The sequence below is a fragment of the Falco naumanni genome, chromosome 4 (assembly GCF_017639655.2).
Source record: "Falco naumanni isolate bFalNau1 chromosome 4, bFalNau1.pat, whole genome shotgun sequence".
In the NCBI taxonomy this organism is placed as follows: domain Eukaryota; kingdom Metazoa; phylum Chordata; class Aves; order Falconiformes; family Falconidae; genus Falco; species Falco naumanni.
This window is the reverse complement of record NC_054057.1, coordinates 107439617-107456721: the sequence shown is the minus strand read 5'-3', so window position 1 is coordinate 107456721 and position 17105 is coordinate 107439617. Positions and strand designations below refer to the sequence as shown.

The window sequence follows — 17105 nt, the reverse complement described above, 5'->3', positions numbered from 1 at the left end:
CAATGGATTTGTTTCTTTGATTTTTGCCAGCTGCTGTTTTGCAGTATCCTTAGGGGCACGAAGCACAGCTATCTGGAGGAGTGCTGCTCCGTCACCAGAGCCCAGCCAAACCAGAAATGCTCTGGACCCATAACAAGCCCAGTATTTTGCAGGAGAAGGATCTGCTTTTGTTCGTGGGTATTTCAAATAGCCATGGAAGTACACACTGGCTTGAGGAACAAAGTTACCAGGCCCTCTTGTCTTGCACTAACTTGCCCATTTTATGGCACCCAGGGCTTCTATTTTGAATGTTGTTCTTTTAAGCACAGTTTTTTGCATGGGTTTAAATGGCTGGCACAAGACAGTCAAAAGAGTTCTTTGTTCTAGTTTGCTGCCAAGAGGTTTGGATTTGGGCTGGTTATCGTTTGTTTCATCCATGCTAATGACATGCTTTAGACAAACATTTGGCAATGTATTCTTGGCTCGAGAAACCCATTTTCTGGAGGAAATATCTTTCCATATTGCTAAATGAATACGAAAAAAGAGGATCCCTGTATGGAAAAGGTGGAAAACTGCTGTACCAGTTACAAAACAAATCACCATTTGGAGCTGTTGGACTACAGGGGAAAAAAAAAGTAGGGCACAAGTGAAGCAAGGAAAGGCAGAACACCATATTCAAGAAGTACCCAGGTTTCCCACAGTGAGAAAATGCGTGTGCTGTGGAGTCAAACAAATTACCCTTGCCCCTGGATTATTTCCAACAGTACGAAACTGGAGCCTCACTGAACCACCTTTTGACTGTTGTCCTGCTATACTCTCCTCCAACCTGTAAAACGTGATTTTCTGCACAAGCAAGCTCAAACTTCTATTAAGCTAAATAATTTTATTGCCTTTGGAACTTGACAGTCTTCTGCCTGCCTTCAGGATCTGTTCAAATCCTTTAAGAAAATTTTTATGTGCTACCTTTTGTCCCCTTCAGTAGTACACCTTGAGAAGATTTTAGATCTTTTTTTTTTCTTTTTTTTTTAAAGGAAACAAGTTGCTTTAAGAAGGACAAGAGACTTCCTTAACCCTTGCAGCAAGCCTCACACAGCAGACAGAAGCCCAAGATTGCTCTTACTGGTCCTACAAAATGTATCGAGATGCAGCTCCTCCAGTGCCCCACAAACACCCCATAACTGCATCTCAGGCAGCAATAATCTGCTGTAATTTATTAAGTGGGGCTTCAACAGATGTTTAATCAAGGCTGAGGTTTATAATCAATAAATTCGTCATGCTCGCTTAGCTTTGCTTCTGATTAGGGATGCATAAACTCCCATTGCCTAATTTGAAAAGTCCTTTCAACACTCAGTTTGAAAGTTCAGCTTGTTTGAGAATTACTGCTTTATGTTTTCAGTGTAACTCCTTTACAGGGTTTTGAGACAAAACTGAAGAAAAAGAGTAACAGAGGAGTTGACCATAAGCATTACAAGAAAAGGAAAAAAAGGAAAAAAGTGAAAATGAAAACCAAAGGATTTGGGTAACAGAGGGAAAGGGAAGAGGGATGGCAGCAGGGACCATGACAAGTGCATACCATGGCCTGTAAACGATTTCATCCCAGCTTAGTTTTTGTGCAATCAGACATGGAATTCCTCTATTTTAACATACTGCACAGGTGTAAGGGCTGGAGGTAGACAGAAGGGGAAGAGAGGTGAGGACGTGTTTTTAGTCTGTGCATATGATAAAAGACAAAGAAAAACTCAGATTCAAATCACAAAGGGTACCAACTATTGAATTCAATTTTGCCAGCCCTCCAAACACAAACTTTAATGTTCCCCCTGACATTTAAGAACTTTCCAAGCTGTGTTCAGGGTTGTCCACTTCTCATCTAAATGGAGATACCCTGACAGTCAGGTCTTGTAAAGTTCAGTCTGTCTGGGCGAGATGCTACAAGCGACTCATTCTTAACCATCCTTCCAAACTGATCCCAGACTGACCCTTTGACTGAATCAGACAACATTTCAACTTCTGCCTGGGCTAAAGACAATGTGTATCACCCAAAAAACGTAGAACCGCAGACTTGCAAAAGTCAGCTTAAATCCTGCATCCATAAATAAAATACTGTTCATTTATGTTGAACACTGCAAACCTGGACCTTAACTAAAGAACTAGCCATGCATGCCTGCCTTCAGCTCCAGCAGCTCTTAATCTACCCCTGAGAAGCAGCTCTCCAGAAGTCACCCACCCTGCCACTCTGGTCTGCTCTCAGGAGATGCCTGCAGCTCCACACTCCACTCTTGCCACCTCCTTTCCCCCTCCCCCCCTACAATCATTTAGAAAGAAACCTATCACTAGGCCAGGTCATGAGCAACTCTCCAAGCCTTCCCTGTATTCTATTCAACTTAAGGAAAGAGAGGAAAAAAAAGAAAAGAAAAAAAAAGAAAAAGACAGTGGAAACCTACAGGGTGGGCCACGTAGCATAAATCTGCAGCTCCTTAAAATTAGCAGTCGTGAACAGACAAGCAACCCAACCTTTCCAGCTGTGCAGACTGAAACTAAATTCCTGAGCAAGGGTCCACTAATGAAAATGACCGATTCTCAATTTTCCCAAGATGAATGTCAGGAGAGATTTGAAACTTGGCAACAAGCAAACGTGCCAACACATAAACTGCAACGTCACTAGCTGATCATGGATTTTAGCAGGGGAACTCAGTCTTTCTATCAAGAACGTGCATATATCCATAAGCTACACACACGCACACACATCTATAAGCAGAATAGTTGCAAGACTTATTTTAAACATCTGCTAAGCAGATGATTTCCACATCTTCAGCAAGAAATATCATTCCTCTTCACTTCTCCTGTTCTGCATTTTTGCCGTTTACCAGTTGTGCCGAGAAACAGTAACAGGTTATATTGCATTAAAATAGAGAAGGTAGACTAGGTTTATCAGCTGGGGTGGGGGAAATGGTGGTGATTCATTTTTACTAAAATAGTAAAAAATACTGGCACTGAATTTGTGATTTCAAAATTCCATGATAAAACACTAAGCCCTTCACACTTTGTACTGCTCATCAGAAAAGGTAATTTCAAAGAGCAAAATCCAGCACTGAGCACTCGGGACTGCGAGGACATCTCACTGTGTGCAACCTCTCAGGTCCAGCAGCGAAGCCAGCAGCCAGGGCACACCTCAACTCTGGTCCCCCTGCCTGGCGGGTCTGCAGAGACTTCCAGGGGTGCTGCCACCACCCCCTTGCCTGCATCTTGGATGCTGAGCACGTTTAAATGCAAAGTGTTCCAGAGGAATTATATCAGGTGCCATGATTTGGTATTTTCCAACCAGGAAAAAAGAAAAAAAGAAAAAAAAAATCACTGGGGAAATGACCAATCTTCACTTAATCAATCCAGGACAATTCCCAAATCCTGGCACCATACCCCAGTGCATCAGATTGAAAATGCCTGTGTTAAACACTGCTCCTTTAATCAACACGAATAGCATCAAGGACAGAGAAACAAGAACGTCAAGTGTCTCGGAGAAAGTCACTTGAACCACTAATGCCAGGTCACAGCCACATAAAGCAAAAGTGCTTTCCGGGACCGAGGGCCTCAGAGCAGACACTCTGCTGAGCTGTGCAAACCAGCTGCTTAATAAAATAAAAAGGAAATACAAATAAGTTACCTGGGAAAACAAGGAAGGCACAGCCATGGATTTATGTTTTCCATCGGTAGAAGAAACATAGTTCATGTGCTAGCTACTTATGCTGTATTATTTCAAAGGTAATATCAATAAAATGTTAGATTAATCTTAAAGCTTTTGATTAAAAACCACCAGTGAGGCACGTTACTTCAAAAATTGCAGTTTAATTGATCACATTACTTAGGCACAGTATCTTAGTAATATGTTCAGCAGAGGGTAAAGAAAAAGACACAAAGAGAGCAAAAGCTGCAACAAAAGTTATTTGACAGGAGGGGCACTACTTCATATAAAATTATGCATTTTTCTTACCAATCAGCCACTGAGCCTTTTCACACATCTATAAGCCTCCTAAAATACCACACAGTTTGACCTGGAACAGCTAAATACAACCTGTCTCGTACTTCCCTCCCTCTAATTACAAACTGCTTCTTAGGACGAACAGAAGTGAGAAACTGTGACACAGGTAGAAAAGTATTGCTGAGATAAATACGGCACAAGCACGAAGCTGCAGGTGTACATGGCTCCAGCATCTCTCACAAAGGGACTGCGCCCCACTTCTTCCATCACTGCATTCCTCCTAGTGCTCACTCCAAGGTCGGTATCTCCCAAGTTCAGTATCTGATGGCATGAGTCCAGGCTGATAAAAAAACATCACCCAGAACTCTTTACAACATAATATTTGATATACTTAAGAAAAAAAAATATATCGCTACAGCAAAGTGTTCTGGCTCATTGGTCTACTCTGTTTTCTAAAATTTTACAAGGACCATATGAAAACATTTTGGAAATAAGTTGTGAATTTTACTCTTTTTCTGAATCAACAAAAAAATACAGAATTTTTAATGCAAGTCCATTCATCTTTCCATCTTTAAGCATCAAGTGTCATCTGGTGGATTGACACAGAACTGCACTGAAAGTAACCTTTCCTTAGGGCAAATTTTACTAGGGAAGTAAAAATAAACAAACTGAGCAAAGATAATATTTACCTATTACCTTAGAGATGCAAATAATAGTAGTACAAACTTCTATCAGGTGCAGGTGTTTAGAAGAGGATCAGCCATAAGACTCCCATGACACATCTAAGGATTTGAGGTACCTACTGAAATTCAGGAAACTTGACTTATTTACGACTTACTGTCCAAAAGCTATCAAAAAGCTTTCAGAAATCTACTAAAAAACCATATGTCTCCAGCAAAGACATCAAAAGAACCTTAGGCAAATTACTTTTTTTTAATGTAATCTGAGATCCATATGTAACTACTGAATCCGGAACTGAGGCTTTAAAGGAAAAAAGTCACCTTTGGTGATCCATCAAACTGTTTTCCCTCATGGGGAAAAAAGAAAAAGAATACAAAAAATCAGACAACTTATTCAAGGCCAACAGTTATGCTGCAATGCTTTAAATAAAAGAGCAAATACTTAACTAGAAACCAAATTTCCTATTTCTTTCTGTGCCTTTTCAACACGTATTCTGGTCTCTTCCCTCTAAACCAAGATTAACTACCTCTGACATCATAATGCTAAAAAAATATTTCTTTTTTTTTTTATCTCTTTCTTATCAACAAAGGGAAGAAACCGAGCCAAGGAGAGAAGACAGATTGTAACAGACTTCTAATGAAGCTACAAAGAGAAAAAAAAAGAAAAAAAAGGAAAAAAAAAAGAAAAAAAAAGAAAAGAAAAAAAAAGCCTTTGCCAGGATCATGACCAAAAGATTAACTTCTATCAGTTTTAATGCTTCAACTCTAAAAGTAACCCAACACACACACACACCCCACTCCCCGAACGCATCACATTAAAGGCATTGATTTTAAAATACATTATTTAGCAAACCTGGTAAGTAAACCACAGGGCAGCCACCTCTGGAGAACACTCAAGTTTTCAGAAAGGCGATGACTGTTAAGAAAGAAGATGACTGCTAATCATGGCTGAAAAATCAGCAGCATCTTCCTGACTTTCAAACAATTTCACCTCTGCTGTGGAAGACCATGGCTACTGATGGCACTAAAGCGACGTGTAACTGCTCGAAACCACGGCAAAAACTGACTACTGGAGAAAGCAGCCCAGCCTCCGCAACGTGGCTGTGTTTGTGAAGGTCTACAGAAGAAAGACCACATCAAGTTCAAGCATTACTCCGAAGTTAATTTGATGAGCAAAATACACCTTTTGGATACAGAATCAGTCCACTCTCTGATGCTCCTTTCCTGCGTGGGATCAGAGGTTTGGGCAGAGGACACTGGCCAAGGCCACGTTTGAGCTCGGGAGCACGGCCCCACCAAGCTGGCTGTTCCACCCCCTGCACAGGGCTGGTGGGTCACCGTCCCCATCTCAGCTCTGACCAGAGGCTCCTTTGAAGCCAGACTCACCCGACCGTATTCTGGTTTGTAGCTCAGCCCAGCCTCGGAGCATATGACCTTCAGAGGGACTGGAACGAGAAGAGGCGCTGAGTGCGCACGCCCAGCACACCCCAGCAGCCAAAAGGCACTCGGGCTGCCGGGCCCACCTGGAGCTCATCTGATGTAAAAGCCCTTCAAACACACACCGGGCAGACGGACAGTCCTCAGCGCCAGCTCCCTTCCATAGATCCATTTCTATAGGCTGCATTTATTGCTGATGTAGACATAGGCGACATCAGCTATTTTTCTTTTCTTTGATGGTTTTAACCTAAAAGTCAATGTTTTACCCAAGCACAACTTACTGCTAAACATCAAAACCTAAGAATACATCCTAACAGTGAAAACACCAACTGGAACTGTTTCTCACTTCTGAAGCCGTAATAAAAATTCTTCCAGAATTGCTTATGTGCCTCCTTGACTAGCCAAACCCAGTCTTCCCCCAAACCCGACACAAGAGAGAAGCCAACTACTCCAGCATTTTTATTATTATTATTATTATTATTATTAACAATGTCTGGGCTACTCAGGAGGAGGTGAGAGCAAGATTCTCTGCAGGGATTTCTAACAAGCAGGACCCACTGGAAAAACATTTCTTAGGGACTGCTCACCTCTGCATCCCAAGTGACAGCTGCTGTTGACAGATGCCAATGCCACAGACAGAGCGCTGATCCATCTGTCTGCAAGGGAGACTATGTGTTTACACACTTTACATCAAGCTGAAACCTTAAAGGTTATCCAGAACACCAACGGATGCAGTTCTTGGTGCAAAGAGCTGCCTTGCTGGTAACAAGCCGCCTAGATCCAACCCAAGCTTTTGGGCATCCTTAAAGCTGAAACTCCCCAGTCCAGCAGGGTTTTCCAATTCAAATAACCTAACCCTCTTTTTTTCAGACTCCTAATAAAGTCCTCAACTGCACCAGCTGAAGTAAGGAAGAAACAAAAAGTTTCAACAGATCAGAGGAAATGAAGCCAATCCTCTTCCCGACTTTCTCAATAGCTGTCAGAAGTCCAAATGAGCTGACAAAGACCGAAAAGCATTACCTCGAGGCTCAGCACAAAGATAGCTGATTCACAGTCGGGCTGAAGTGCAATACTGCATACTAACATCTAAAGGGTCCGTTGTTTAAAGTGTAGACTGTAACTCAGTACCTGAAACGGGACAAGTTTCTGGTTTCTCCTGATTAAAAACTGTCAAGTGACTTCGTGCAAAACATGGTCTGCCCAACCGCAGGAAAAGCTGAAACAGTTGTCACTTGAGCAGCACCTTACCTCCCAGTACCTCCTAATTCCACATCCAGTTGTTTTGGGTGAAATCTAAAAATACTTAAGGTAGCTAAGGAGGCGAAAATATTTATTTTTAAAAAAGTAATAATGATCAGTACACTGTCCCATGCATATACCTCTGGTGCTTCACGGTGAAGACACAGTCTTGCTATTAGTCCTAGAGGAATAAAAAGCTCCTCGCTCTGCACATATGATAAGAGCAGCCCTCCTCTATGAACTGCAGCGCAGCGATGGTGCCAGAATCAAGTTGTGTTACGGCTCAAGGCACCAGAAAGTCTTAACACAGTGCCAAGTAAAGCCACTTCAATGCGGTGTCTTCATACCCCATTAGGGATTGCAAACCCTATGTTTAGGGGCATGGAAAGAAGCTGAGAGATTTACGAGAATTAGCATGGCTATATCTAGAGTTCCTACAACACCCATTTTTTCCAGTAGAGATCTGTGGTCTTCCGAGGACTCAATTAAATTCCTGTTTATTCAATACAAACAGATGTAACTCCATTATGGCACCAGCTTCCAGCTAAAGAACTCTTCTCCTGACATACATCTTACAGATTCCTTAAATACACATCTTTCTAGCACTGCCTTTATTGTTGGTGCCAAGTATGCCGCCTGCCAGCACAGTAGTAACTCAGGCTTGCAACGTGAGGGGGGTGGGGAGGGGGCAGTGAAGCATTCCTAACAATATTAGGAACTAGGAGTTTCCTGCAGCACCAGTGGAGCACTGGCAAACAGCTGCAGAAATGCAGAAAATGCTTTTCTTCTCTTAGACTTGGTTAGCCATTACAAGATGCCAAGGCGATCTCCGCTCCCACTGTGACACCCAGAGTTATTCCAGAGCCTCAACAGTTTAGTGTTCCCCCTTAAATAAGATCATTGCAAAGCTCCTTCCTTTAACAGACCCCCACACACCTTTTCAGCATCCAGCACTTTACTTTTCCCACTGCCCCAAGTATGTATGTAACGCCCTAAGCCACCAATCGTAAAATATCCTATATCCACCATGAGAACGACAGATACCTTTGACTGCTGCAATGTTTCCTCATCTCCCAGGTAAAAGAAATCTAGTCTTTCTAGACATCCCCAAGTTCTTCATAAGCAGAATCCCATGTGGAGCCTCTTCAACTAATTTCCATTGTAATGAGCTCGCACCCATCCAACAAAGAGGAACATGAAGGGAAAAAAAAAAAGTTTTGTTCCTACTTTTATTTTCCTATTGGAACAGAGGGGTGTAGCAGACAGTAAACATTTGTCCCTGTCATTTCCTACTCTTACTGACCAAAGTCCATCATGCTGCCTAAACGATAAAATCCATATCAAGCCTGCAATTAGAGAGTGGAAAAGAGAGTAGAAAAACAACTTATAATAACCTGTTTTTTTCCTAATGACACTGGTATGTTGAGGAAAATCATTAACTGTTAAGCATCCTAGATCTTAAGACACTGACATTACTTTACAATCTGTATCTTCAAAACACTCTTTAAAATAATCTAAGGATTACCCAACATTTGAACACTAAGGAGAGAAAACTCATGCCATGACTTGCAGGGAACTCTCAAGCTTGGTTCAGATCTCTGAGTATAATTATGGCCTAAACCTGAGCAAAATAAATACCAATTTTCTTACAAAGCTGGAAGTAATTGCAAGGGAATATATTGAATCCCTATAAACTCAGGAGAATCTGTTTTCCCTGACAAGACACTGGTAACTGTTTTATCTTCTGCTGTACTGGGTCCGCTTAGCATCGTAGGGTGCCTACCACACGGAAAGTCAAGGATCAGTGCTTGGTTTTGAAGTCTCATCCCCAAACCCATGAAACTAAACGTGACCGTGCAGACAGAGCAAAGCATTTCACTGTTTATAATAATCCTGGCTACATGATACAAGACTATGACGTGGCCTAGCTTACAAACATTGCGAGACCACTTTTAGTAGAGGGTTAGCCAACCAAATTCAAAAGATAACGTTCCTTTTCTACGGGGAAATTCATCCCCGGATCTGGCAACACGCAACGCAACCTAAAGCTGAGCTCACACTGCCAAGGATCAGCTGTTTGCCTCAACTGGGACAGAGGTATTGTGTCATGTGTACAGCACGCCATGTAATTTTTGAAGATCTTAAGAAAAACACACACACAAAAACTGAACCAAACAACCCCCCACCCCCAAAACACCAACTGCAACAAATATTTTGCTGCCTTCCCAGCCAGCAGACCCTCAGCTGCCCTGGTTGTACCTCAGCCTAGCGTACGGGTTCAGCCCCAACGAGCCAGGTCCTGACACCTCCAAGCTGGCTTAGCAGAAGACAGCTTAAGGAGCACGCCTAATTCGGAGGCTAGCAAAAGGAAACAATTCAAATTTAAACACAAATAGTTATTTTTACATGGTCGGTATGACAGAAGGTGAGGGAAGGAAGAAACTGTAAGTGTTTGTGTTCCTTCCGGAAAAGTTACTGCGCCAGGAATGATTCGGAAGCAGGTCTCTCTGATGGAGCATGAATCTGCCAGTTTGGACCAAATATTTAGAAGACAATTCTCAGTGCTGAAAAACAGCCTGGAAGGAAGGAAGTCATAATCCTGACTGCTCTCAAGAAGTGAGTGCACTGCAATTAATATTAAAAAAAAAAACCAAACCCAAACCAAAACCCACGTGAGATTTAATTTCAATAGTCCACAAAAGAAACCCTGCAAATGCATTTATCTTGATTTTAGCCCTTATAGTCCGACCACATGGAGAACAGACTTAATGGGTGGGCCCGAAGAGAGAGCAGCAACACCGACCCACACAGTCCAGCTCCAAAAAAGAGACCACGTATGTTGGTATCTTTACTTTACAAGCCACATATTTCAGCCAGGGCGCAGCACCAAATATTGTCATTGTCTAACTTCTACAAACAGTTCGAAGCTCTCTACAATTCTGCTTGTAGAGAACCACAGCTGAGTCTATGCTACAAACCCTACATAAATCAGACTTTATCATGCCTGCCATTAAATAAATGTTAAAAACAACAATGCAGAAAAAATGCAGACTTCCAGTTTTTGTTGGGTTTTGTTTAAACAAACTAACTCGAATCCTGCAATTGTGACATCCAGCATGGAGCTCTTAAAAATACATATAACATATTTTAAAATGAGAAAGAAGAAAAAAAAAAATGTACAGTTTAATCAATACCAGCAAGTCTAATCGAAGAGTCTACACACCATTTTGAACAGACCAGCAGGGTGCAGGGAGCGGGGACAAATCCAGAGTCAGCTGAAGAGTCAGCTAAAGACACGGTAACACTTTTTCATCACTAAAACCCAAAAGCAGTAAGAGTCAAAGCCAAAACATGAAAGTGAAACAATCCAACAATCCACATCCAGTTTCTACACGTTCGCAACGTAGGAAAATCAAGCCTATTTGCTAAATGCAGTCCTTATGAAGAACAATCTTGAGAACTACAGTTCTTTTATTCCGAACATACTGTACAGCATTAATTACACAGTCATGCAACAGACGCATTTCCATGAGTCTATTACCCAGCTGTTACACCATCTAAAAATACATATAATAAAGCAGCATCATTTTAAGCAGAACTCTGCATATAAATCTAACAGTAACTTGTACATCACCACCAATATTTCCAGCCCAGGCTCTATTTTGGATAAGCATTTTTCAGATTCCTTTTCTCTAGGAGTCCCTAGGTATGCAATATGGCTGATCGACTGTTTAACCACTGACATTGTAAGACGTCCAAGCAGAATCAATACCCATGCAAAGCACTGCTTGCTCAGGCTGCTCAGACAAGGTTTTATCTTGTTCCATCCTCTGTTAATCCTTTTAAGTGTGACCTCCCCTCAATACCTGGTAGCAGAAGTGTCAGGGGTAAAAATGTAAAATTCCTTCAGGTCATGTCTTTTAACATCAAAGTGGCTGAAAAACTAAAAAATGGAGCACGGTGCATACTCTCCTTCAGCCAAATAAATGACAGCCTTCTCTTTTGCACCATCGTGCCAGAAATCTTGATTTTCAGGTCTGCCATAAGCCTTTTCAGCAAGAGGATACCACTGCAGTCACAATCATCAATTAAAAAAAACCTTAAACTACCACCAGATTTTCAAGTCTTAAAAAAATAAAACCAAAATGGAAGTTACAGATTCAAGTTACATTTGAACTGCTCCCCTTTTATAACTGTGCTCCCTTTGAAAATCCTAACCAACATTTTAAAAATAAAAACTTAAAATATATTCCAAAAAGAGTATATTAAGGCCTTCAGTGCAAATGATGATTTTGCAGTATTTTTAGAAACTAAAGTAGATGGCATTTAGACATCTTTAATGCATTTCAAAAGACAGATCAATATGACATACTAATTTACTAATCAAACGGGTATTACATGAAGCCTCATCCTTTTTTCGCCCTCTACATGGTGAAATAAAAAACCAGTTTTTAGTGCAAAGTGCCTCCTCTGTAGGGCGCTGAAGGAGTCCCTGTAGGATGCACATTTCTAGGGGATGACAACAATGATCAATTTTGTTATTTATTGTATCACCACACCCAGAATTCTGCAAGTTACACCCAGAGTCTACATGTATTAAATCAGACTTTTTAGCATAAGATTGTTTTTTCCGTTGCAAGATAGAGGAACACAAATTCTGAAGGAAAATAAACAACCAAAACAAACAAACAAACAAAAAAAACCCCAAACCCCCAAACAGCAACACAGCAGCACAATTATGCAGTTCTCAAAACTGCATGCACATGATCAAACCTCAACATTTTGAATTTAAAACCAAAAGTTTCAGAAGGCTGAAAGTACAAACATGCATTTTAGCAATCTGGCCACCAGAAGGACGTGAAGATCAATGCTGTCAGCTTGTAACTGTAGCAACTTGGGTTTTATTAATTTTTATTACAGACCGTCAGCCAAGCAGATGCCACAACAGAAACGTATCTTGGAAAGAGATGTCGTTCAGGAATATCCTGAAGGTACCACAGAACTACAAGATGTCAGGAGAGGTGGGAGACCAAGAACAGAGAAATGGAAAAAGCAAGTGAGAGGCTGGCATTTGGCAGCACATGAGGGTTCCTCAGTTATCCTGGAGTGGGACAAACAGGTGCCCAGGGCTCAACAGGAGTTTGAGGTTCATCTGGTGAAGCTGATGGAATCAATCATGAAACAGGACAATCTAATGTGTTTGGGAGGTTTGGAATACACTCTTAGCAGTTGATATGTGTGTGCCTGGGAGAGCCAAGCAACGTAGGTACAAAAGCATGTGTAGTGGAAATCAAAAAGCCAAGTTTCAAACCTACGCTCTCAAGCTTTAACACCTGTAACAGCATTTCACCAAGGCTTTCCCCAAATTCCAGGCACCACCTGTAGGCTGCTGGGTTTCTAACCATAACCCAAAACAAAACATCACCCTATGGCTCTGCTGCCATAGATAATCATTAAGTAAGATCCTGCTCAATTTTCAACAGCGGTTTTGTTTGAAGCCTTATTCAACAGCTGAGAGAAAAGGGAGCATCAGAGCGGCACGCACTGCGCTCCAGCTGGGGGCACCTCACCTGCACCTTATCCCTGCTTTGGGAGCATCAGCTGAAATTCAAAATGCAACATTCTGCTGGACAAGCAGCTGTGCACAAGCTGAACGTCCCCCACACCTCCCCAAATTTATTGTTAAAATACTTTTTGAACATACAAGTAGAACAAAACAAGTAAAACATACCAAAAGAAGTAAAAAAGACACCACTCCTACGTATTTTCTCAACAACTAGAAATGAACATTTGTTCATTATGTACCAACAACCCTAAATCTGTTACCAGCCGTAAGAAAATTTCTACTTCAGTGGAGGCCATGAGTTCTCTGAGTTTATGAATCCTCCTGCTTTAAGACACAATCCATTTTTTAAATGATTGGGCATAGAGGGGGGAAGAACGGGGAAGGAAAAAAAAACAAAAGCACCTCTTAGTGCCAGCTGTTCCGTAACCATTTGCTACAAAGTTTTTCCACAGCTGAAGTAGTGGCTGTGGCCAGGGGCAGAGCTTGAACCCAGGACTAGATGGACAACTAACACAACGGTTCCCTTACCCTCAGAATTAGCTTTCCACAGTTTCTTTGTCCTAACGAGGATTAGCAAATTTTAAAATAACTTCTGGGACTTGCATGGTCTGGGAAATAAAAAAGAAAAGAAAAAAAAAAAAAAAAAGAAATCAGACTACCCTTTTCAAGTGAATAAGAAAAGCATCTGTTCTGCATTCCGAGTGAAGCAACTTCTTTTTTGACTGCACAACCATCAAAATCAAGCAGCCGTAACTCAGAGCAATGACCCAATTCCAACAGCTCCAGAGAGTATGGATGAGACAGACTTTTTCTATTATTATTTTTTTATTTTACTATTTTGAGGAAATCTTCGTCTCCCCCAGCTGTGAACACTTGGCACTTCCATTAGTAAACTAGGAATGGTAAGGCAAGACGTGTATTTGCTTTAAGTTGAATTTTTTTTTTTAAGAAATTCATTTCTCAGCTGCACCATAATTGGGGAGGGACTGTTCCCCTCAACTTGGATATTCGGATCTGCATTTTTACAACTGAGAAACAGGTTGTAAGGGTTTCAATAGCAATCAGTAAAACAGATCCAGGAGGGCTCAGCAGGCAGCACCGTTTGCTCCTCCATGGGAAACTCAACTGCCAGTGCCTGACTCCCGCAGCCAGTGGGAGCGACGCACGGAGGTGGCACACCTGGCCCCACCAGGAAATTGGAACGGCTCAGATGTTCCTCCAGGAAAAATTCATCCACCCCCAACCTGGGGCTTTGCAGATATTCAACAAATAGGGGAAAAAAAAAAAAAGGGGGGGGAGGAATCAAATAGAAAAAACACACATGCTACTTCAATGCAAACCTTAACAGTTCCAACATGTAGCTATACGCTGTGGCAGCCTGGGGGCTAGACCTTTGATCAGCGTAAGTTTGTGCGGATTCAGCCACGGCTCCAGTAGAACCGTGTCAACCAACACTATAAATTTAGCTGCAGGGGCACGATTCCTTTTTCTGTCAAATTTAAGATGGACTACAACACGCAGTTCGCACTGGCTTGTGAGTTCAGCCTTCCTATGCGAGTGCATGTGCTCCTGCGCTCCCGGCAGCTTGCCCACACCAACCCTGCAGCTGGGCTTTGTAGCCCAAGGGCCAGAGCGCTCCTGTAGGGCTCCCAGTTCGTCGCCCAAGGGCCAGAGCGCTCCTGTAGGGCTCCCAGTTCGTAGCCCAAGGGCCAGAGCGCTCCTGTAGGGCTCCCAGTTCGTCGCCCAAGGGCCAGAGCGCTCCTGTTAGGGCTCCCAGTTCGTAGCCCAAGGGCCAGAGCGCTCCTGTAGGGCTCCCAGTTCGTAGCCCAAGGGCCACAGGGCTCCTGTAGGGCTCCCAGTTCGTAGCCCAAGGGCCAGAGCGCTCCTGTTAGGGCTCCCAGTTCGTCGCCCAAGGGCCAGAGCGCTCCTGTAGGGCTCCCAGTTCGTAGCCCAAGGGCCAGAGCGCTCCTGTAGGGCTCCCAGTTCGTAGCCCAAGGGCCAGAGCGCTCCTGTAGGGCTCCCAGTTCGTAGCCCAAGGGCCAGAGCGCTCCTGTAGGGCTCCCAGTTCGTAGCCCAAGGCCCAGAGCGCTCCTGTAGGGCTCCCAGTTCGTAGCCCAAGGGCCAGAGCGCTCCTGTAGGGCTCCCAGTTCGTAGCCCAAGGGCCAGAGCGCTCCTGTAGGGCTCCCAGTTCGTCGCCCAAGGGCCAGAGTGCTCCTGTTAGGGCTCTCAGTTTGTAGCCCAAGGGCCAGAGCGCTCCTGTAGGGCTCCCAGTTCGTAGCCCAAGGGCCAGAGCGCTCCTGTAGGGCTCCCAGTTCGTCGCCCAAGGGCCAGAGTGCTCCTGTTAGGGCTCCCAGTTCGTAGCCCAAGGGCCAGAGCGCTCCTGTTAGGGCTCCCAGTTCGTCGCCCAAGGGCCAGAGTGCTCCTGTTAGGGCTCCCAGTTCATAGCCCAAGGGCCAGAGCGCTCCTGTAGGGCTCTCAGTTTGTAGCCCAAGGGCCAGAGCGCTCCTGTAGGGCTCCCAGTTTGTAGCCCAAGGGCCAGAGCGCTCCTGTAGGGCTCCCAGTTCATAGCCCAAGGGCCAGAGTGCTCCTGTTAGGGCTCCCAGTTCGTCGCCCAAGGGCCAGAGCGCTCCTGTAGGGCTCCCAGTTCGTAGCCCAAGGGCCAGAGTGCTCCTGTAGGGCTCCCAGTTCGTAGCCCAAGGGCCAGAGCGCTCCTGTAGGGCTCCCAGTTCATAGCCCAAGGGCCAGAGCGCTCCTGTAGGGCTCCCAGTTCGTCGCCCAAGGGCCAGAGCGCTCCTGTAGGGCTCCCAGTTCGTAGCCCAAGGGCCAGAGCGCTCCTGTAGGGCTCCCAGTTCGTAGCCCAAGGGCCAGAGCGCTCCTGTAGGGCTCCCAGTTCGTAGCCCAAGGCCCAGAGCGCTCCTGTAGGGCTCCCAGTTCGTAGCCCAAGGGCCAGAGCGCTCCTGTAGGGCTCCCAGTTCGTCGCCCAAGGGCCAGAGTGCTCCTGTTAGGGCTCTCAGTTTGTAGCCCAAGGGCCAGAGCGCTCCTGTAAGGCTCCCAGTTCGTAGCCCAAGGGCCAGAGCGCTCCTGTAGGGCTCCCAGTTCGTCGCCCAAGGGCCAGAGCGCTCCTGTAGGGCTCCCAGTTTGTAGCCCAAGGGCCAGAGCGCTCCTGTAGGGCTCCCAGTTCATAGCCCAAGGGCCAGAGTGCTCCTGTAGGGCTCCCAGTTCGTAGCCCAAGGGCCAGAGTGCTCCTGTAGGGCTCCCAGTTCGTCGCCCAAGGGCCAGAGCGCTCCTGTAGGGCTCCCAGTTCATAGCCCAAGGGCCAGAGCGCTCCTGTAGGGCTCCCAGTTCGTCGCCCAAGGGCCAGAGCGCTCCTGTAGGGCTCCCAGTTCGTAGCCCAAGGGCCAGAGCGCTCCTGTAGGGCTCCCAGTTCGTCGCCCAAGGGCCAGAGCGCTCCTGTAGGGCTCCCAGTTCGTCGCCCAAGGGCCAGAGCGCTCCTGTAGGGCTCCCAGTTCGTAGCCCAAGGGCCAGAGCGCTCCTGTAGGGCTCCCAGTTCGTAGCCCAAGGGCCAGAGCGCTCCTGTTAGGGCTCCCAGTTCGTAGCCCAAGGGCCAGAGCGCTCCTGTAGGGCTCCCAGTTCGTCGCCCAAGGGCCAGAGTGCTCCTGTTAGGGCTCCCAGTTCGTCGCCCAAGGGCCAGAGCGCTCCTGTAGGGCTCCCAGTTCGTAGCCCAAGGGCCAGAGCGCTCCTGTAGGGCTCCCAGTTCGTAGCCCAAGGGCCAGAGCGCTCCTGTAGGGCTCCCAGTTCGTAGCCCAAGGGCCAGAGCGCTCCTGTTAGGGCTCCCAGTTCGTAGCCCAAGGGCCAGAGCGCTCCTGTAGGGCTCCCAGTTCGTCGCCCAAGGGCCAGAGTGCTCCTGTTAGGGCTCCCAGTTCGTCGCCCAAGGGCCAGAGCGCTCCTGTAGGGCTCCCAGTTCGTAGCCCAAGGGCCAGAGCGCTCCTGTAGGGCTCCCAACATCACCCTGAGCAGCACCCCAGAGAAGGGCTCAGGAGAGGAAGCTACACCCATGTTCAGCCTCTGCTGGGAGCGGCCACAAGCAGCCTGCCTATTTCTCCCAGAAAAGGTGGAAACCGAGTTCACTGTCATCCTCTTTCTTTCACAGAAAGGGTGCAGCCAGCGGCAAAATCTAGGAAAAAAAATAAACACAGGAGGCTGAGATCTGGTGGTATTTGCATCCACTGGT

At 45.2% G+C, this 17105-nt stretch overlaps 1 protein-coding gene across 2 annotated transcripts in view; it reads right to left on the bottom strand.

Annotated features, from left to right (window-relative positions):
- FGD3 (FYVE, RhoGEF and PH domain containing 3) overlaps nt 1–17105 on the bottom strand; it is a 114108-nt gene that overhangs the window by 89503 nt on the left and 7500 nt on the right. The gene's annotated exons all lie outside the window — the stretch shown is intronic.